We start from the raw sequence: 5,931 nt of genomic DNA on the forward strand, positions 1-5,931 counted from the left end.
ACACTACTAATGGTGAGCCGGATTGAGGAACGGACAACCATGTTCATATGTCATCAATATTTAGATTTATCGTTTGGTTGAAACTAATTTTTAGTTTGTAAAAATATCATGATGAGCCATCATTATTTGGTATCACTATGAACTAGTGGTCAACAATTGAAAACAGACCGAGTAAAATTTATAAATTAGCTACGAATATAGTAATAATTTTAGGTCACCCAAGAAAAATTGTACCAATTTATCAACGATCCCCTTGCAATGACAACATTATGTATAGAATATTCATGCAAAAATAATGATGAAATGTTTTATCCGAAGAAAAATATAAATTCCATCTGTAGATAGATAATATGTTGGAAATTTAGCCGCGCAAATGCGCGGGTCACCCCGCTAGTGGGTCTCATTAAAAAATAAAAAATAAAGATTCTAATACACATGAATCTTTACTTTTTACTCCAATCTTTTCAGCCTTTGACACCAGACCACATTTTTTCTCTCCAAGCACCCGCCTCCTGCAGAGGATCCTGCTTTCCTATTTGAACCTACTTTACCTGATATCCAATCCTACATGGCATGTGAGGCATCACCCTGGGGCTATACATTGTACATGCCCTCAGAAACCCCAAATTCAGTGGCGGAGCTCACCTTGTCGGCGCTATTGGAGAGGTTCGCGAAGATGCTACTGGCCGCCGGGAAGCTCTAAGTGGAGCCGTGGTCAACTCGGTGAAGAAGACAATGGGCGTGGTGGAATAATTTATTTATGAAACGATCGTAAGATTACCTCGGGCGAAGAATAACATATTCAGTGATGAATAGTATTATTATATATTTGTTTGTGTTGGGGGAGGGGGGGGGGGTTGTTTGTGTTAGGGAGGGGGGCATTGGCCCCCTCATCTTAACACATACCTCAACCGCTGCTAATATGTTAGTATGCTGTATTTGTGATGTAAACACATTTTTATATCAATTGGACCACCCATACCAAAAATCCTGGCTACGCCACTGCATCGAGATCACCCGCCCTGCCCTGACTAGATCCCTAGAGCTGCACCATCAGTAGCATTCTTCCAGCAGATTTCTTCCCTGTGTATTATTTACAATTGATGGATAAGTCTGTGATCGTGTAATTTCGTCGTTTTAAAAAAATTACTGTATGTGGTACATCAAGATGACAAGTTTGCTTAGTGGTTCAAACAAAAGACTTTAAATAAAGATCATACATACCATGCAAAGCAGATGAAAGACTACCCGGCGTAACATAGTCATAAAGGAGCTTCTCTTCCTTGGAGTAATAGAAAGCACGCAAGGGAACAACACCCTGGTGCTGGCCAAGCATGTCAATTATCTCCATCTGCTGTTCGAATACTTTCTTTCCTACCACCACCTCCTTCAGCCTCTTGACTACCACTGTCGTGCCATCCTCAAGACCAGCTTTGTAGGTCGGACCGTAGCTTCCTTTCCCAAGGACTTCACATGAAGCCCTCAACAGATCATCCAAGTCGAAATCATATGAATAGCCCTCAAGGAAAACTAGCTTGTTCCTCTCTGCTTCTATATCACCGCTGTATTCTGGCTTGGATTTCTTGGCTCTTCCCACAGCTTTATGCTCCATGACATGATCACCACTCCTGTATTATGGCTTGTATCTCTTCCTCTTGCAGATGCATACCACGAGAATGACCATTATTATCACAAATATAACTATTGTGCCTACAACAACCACTGCAATTTTGAGAGGTTTCTGACCCCTGTCCGGGGGAGTTGGAGCATTGGGAGGAGGTGGTGCAATTCCTGGACATGGTTCCAAGGGAAGCCCACATAGGAAAGCATTCTCCAAGAAAGAATTGGCTGGAAACTTCTGCAGAGCAGCTGGAATGGGCCCACTAAGGTTATTGTAGCTCAAATTCAAATACCTCAGTTTGGGGAGGTGAAGATCAGGGATGGGTCCAGAAAGTTAGTTGTTCTGGAGAGACAACCCAGTAAGCCGAGTCATATTCTTCACTTTCAATGGGATTTCTCCGACAAATGAGTTATACAACAGGTCGAGGAACGCTAGTTTTGAAGCTAGGGAAGTAGGTATTGTGCCTGCAGTAGGACTGTTTGGTCCTATGCCCTCCAACATACATGGCAAGCTTCATGCCTTTGAGGTGCTAAGCCTTCGGTCCAATCGTCTTACTGCTGGCCTCCCCACTGATGTCGCATCCATTCCATATATATGTCTGCACTCTCTCTACCATCGGCGCAACAACTTGTCAGGCGGACGGGGGCATTGGCCCCCTCATCTTAACATGTACCTCAACCTCTGCTAATATGTTAGTATGTTGTATTTGTGATGTAAATATATTTTTATATCAATTGGACCATCCTGACCAAAAATCCTGGCTATGCCACTGCATCCAGATCACCTGACCTGACCTGTCCTAACCAGATCCCTAGAGCTGCACCATTAGTAGCGCTCTTCTAGTAGATTTCTTCCCTGTGTATTATTTACAATTGATGGGCAAGTCTGTGATCGTGTAATTTAGTCGTTTCAAAAAAATATTGTATGTGGTACATCAGGATGACAAGTTTGCTTAGTGATTCAAACAAAAGACTTCAAATAAAGATCATACATACCATGCAAAGCAGGTGAAAGACTGCCCGATGTAACATAGTCATAAACCAAGAGCTTCTCTTCCTTGGATAAATAGAAAGCACGCAAGGGAACAACGCTCTGGTGCTGGCCAAGCCTGTCAATTATCTCCATCTGCTGTTCGAATACCTTCTTTCCTACCACCACCCCCTTCAGCCTCTTGACCACCACTGTCGTGCCATCATCAAGACCAGCTTTGTAGGTCGGATCGTAGCTTCCTTTTCCAAGGACTTCACCTGAAGCCCTCACCAAATCATCCAAGTCGAAATCGTATGAACAACCCTCAAACAAAACTAGCTTGTTCCTCTCTGCTTCTATACCACCGCTGTATTCTGGCTTGGATTTCTTGGCTCTTCCCACAACTTCAGGCTCCTGGACATGATCACCACTGTTGTATTCTGGCTTGTATCTCTTCCTCTTGCAGATCCATACCACAAGAATGACCATTATTATCAAAAATATAATTGTGCCTACAGCAACCACTGCAATTTTGAGAGGTTTGTGACCCCTGTCCGGGGGAGTTGGAGCATTGGGAGGAGGTGGTGCGGTTCCTGGACATGGTTTCATGGGAAGCCCACATAGAAAAGCATTCCCCAAGAATGAATTGGCTGGAAACTTCTGCAGAGTTGCTGGAATGGGCCCACTAATTCAAATACCTCAGTTTGGGGAGGTGAAGATCAGGGATGGATCCAGAAAGTGAGTTGTTCTAGAGAGACAACCTAGTAAGCCTAGTCATATTCTGCACTTTCAATGGGATTTCTCTGACAAATGGGTTGTACGACAGGTCGAGGAACACCAGTTTTGAAGCTAGGGAAGTAGGTATTGTGCCTGCAGTAGGACTGTTTGGTCCTATGCCCTCCAACATACTTGGCAAGCTTCATGCCTTTGAGGTGCTAAGCATTTGGTCCAATCGTCTTACTCCTAGCCTCCCCACTGATGTCGCATCCATTTCATGTCTGCACTCTCTCTACCTTCGGCGCAACAACTTGTCAGGCGGAGGGGGGCATTGGCCCCCTCATCTTAACACGTACCTCAACCTCTGCTAATATGTTAATATGTTGTATTTGTGATGTAAATACATTTTTATATCAATTGGACCACCCTGACCAAAGATCCTGGCTACGCCACTGCATCCAGATCACTTGACCTGACCTGTCCTGACCAGATCCCTAGAGCTGCACCATTAGTAGCGCTCTTCCAATAGATTTCTTCCCTGTGTATTATTTACAATTGGTGGGTATGTCTGTGATCGTGTAATTTAGTCGTTTCAAAAAAATATTGTATGTGGTATATCAGGATGACAAGTTTGCTTAGTGGTTCAAACAAAAGACTTTAAATAAAGATCATACATACCATGCAAAGTAGATGAAAGACTACCAGGCGTAATATAGTCATAAACCAAAAGCTTCTCTTCCTTGGAGTAATAGAAAGCACGCAAGGGAACAACGCCCTGGTGCTGGCCAAGCCTGTCAATTATCTCCATTTGCTGTTCGAATACGTTCTTTCCTACCACCACCTCCTTCAGCCTTTTGACCACCACTGTCGTGCCATCCTCAAGACCAGCTTTGTAGGTCAGACCGTAGCTTCCTTTTCCAAGGACTTCACCTGAAGCCCTCACCAGATCATCCAAGTCGAAATCGTATGAACAAGCCTCAAACAAAACTAGCTTGTTCCTCTCTGCTTCTATACCATCGATGTATTCTGGCTTGGATTTATTGGCTCTTCCCACAGCTTCAGGCTCCTGGACATGATCACCACTGTTGTATTCTGGCTTGTATCTCTTCCTCTTGTAGATCCATACCACGAGAATGAGCATTATTATCAAAAAGATAACTGTGCCTACAGCAACCACTGCAATTTTGAGAGGTTTCTGACCCTTGTCTGGGGGAGTTGGAGCATTGGGAGGAGGTGGTGCGGTTCCTGTACATGGTTCTAGGGGAATCCCACGTAGAAAAGCATTCCCCAAGAAAGAATTGGCTGGAAACTTCTGCAGAGCAGCTGGAATGGGCCCACTAAGGTTATTGCAGCTCAAATTCAAATACCTCAGTTTGGGGAGGTGAAGATCAGGGATGGGTCCAGAAAGTGAGTTGTTCTGGAGAGATAACCCAGTAAGCCCGGTCATATTCTGCACTTTCAATGGGATTTCTCTGACAAAGGAGTTATACGACAGGTCGAGGAATGCTAGTTTTGAAGCTAGGGAAGTAGGTATTGTGCATGACAAGTTGTTGCGCCGAAGGTAGAGAGAGTGCATATATGGAATGGATGCGACATCAGTGGGGAGGCCAGCAGTAAGACGATTGGACCGAAGGCTTAGCACCTCAAAGGCATCAAGCTTGCCAAGTATGTTGGAGGGCATAGGACCAAACAATCCTACTGCAGGTAGTCGCAGCATACGAACACGCTTCCCGTCTGGTGTGCATGTAACCCCAATCGAAGATGTGCAGACTTGGGTTGTGAGGCTCCAGTTGACCTTCCATGGATGAGGAAGGGACACAGAAAAATCCAAAACGGTTTTTCTTATCAGTGTTCATATCAGCTCCTTTGGCACAAGGAAGAAGCAGACCAGCAGAAAGAAAAGCTAGGAGCATAAGATGTTGCATTGTTAGGATGTCAGTGAACAAGCAGAACTAGAATGATAATCCGAGGATCATCAATGTTTCACTCCTGCTGCACAAAGGAAAAGAGTACATTACTGTCTAAAATCACACACCCTAACTACACATCACTATCCCAAACTTAGACTAAAATCATAAAACTTCCACTGCAAATCGATGGTGGCAGAGCATAAAACCACTGATAGTAGAAGGTTGGGGGAAGATTACTGCACAAAACACACCTTTGATGCCAAACGAGGTTTGGCGGTCAGCTGGTGTGAGCATGTGTTCAATCTGCACAAGCTTCCCCGATCGGCTGAACGTAATCAGGGGGAAATGTCAGGGCAGGTAGAAATAAGCTACCCAAGCACATTAGTTGTCTAACATGGAGATGAACATCAAGCCACACTAAACATAGGTGCAAAGCAAGAAGAGATCCAAGACTGAGGAGAGAGAAGCATCATGGGAGAAGGAGGATCCCGATGTCTCTCTATGAAGATATCACGGGAGGCCGAGGAGGGAGAACCATCACGGAAGAATTCCTTGGCCTCTCCCTGGTGTGGTCTCCTCCCTCCCTCCTTTGAGGTGTAGTAGTGGAGTACAGTGCACGTGCGTGTGTGTGTGTGTGTGTGTGTGTGTGTGTGTGTGTGTGTTTGAGTGACTGTGTCTGAGCCCAACAAACAACTAGTTTCAGTAAAACCTTCT

The 5,931-nt window shown here is 44.6% G+C and overlaps 3 pseudogenes; all 3 read right to left on the minus strand.

Moving 5' to 3' along the window:
• Positions 1–1,039: 1,039 nt before the first annotated feature.
• Positions 1,040–2,122, minus strand: LOC119354277 (annotated as a pseudogene).
• Positions 2,123–2,581: 459 nt separating this feature from the next.
• LOC119354288 lies at positions 2,582–3,497 on the minus strand (annotated as a pseudogene).
• Positions 3,498–3,950: 453 nt separating this feature from the next.
• Positions 3,951–5,232, minus strand: LOC119354295 (annotated as a pseudogene).
• Between the last annotated feature and the right edge of the window lie 699 nt (positions 5,233–5,931).

Source organism: Triticum dicoccoides, chromosome 1A, assembly GCF_002162155.2.
Source record: "Triticum dicoccoides isolate Atlit2015 ecotype Zavitan chromosome 1A, WEW_v2.0, whole genome shotgun sequence".
NCBI lineage: Eukaryota > Viridiplantae > Streptophyta > Magnoliopsida > Poales > Poaceae > Triticum > Triticum dicoccoides.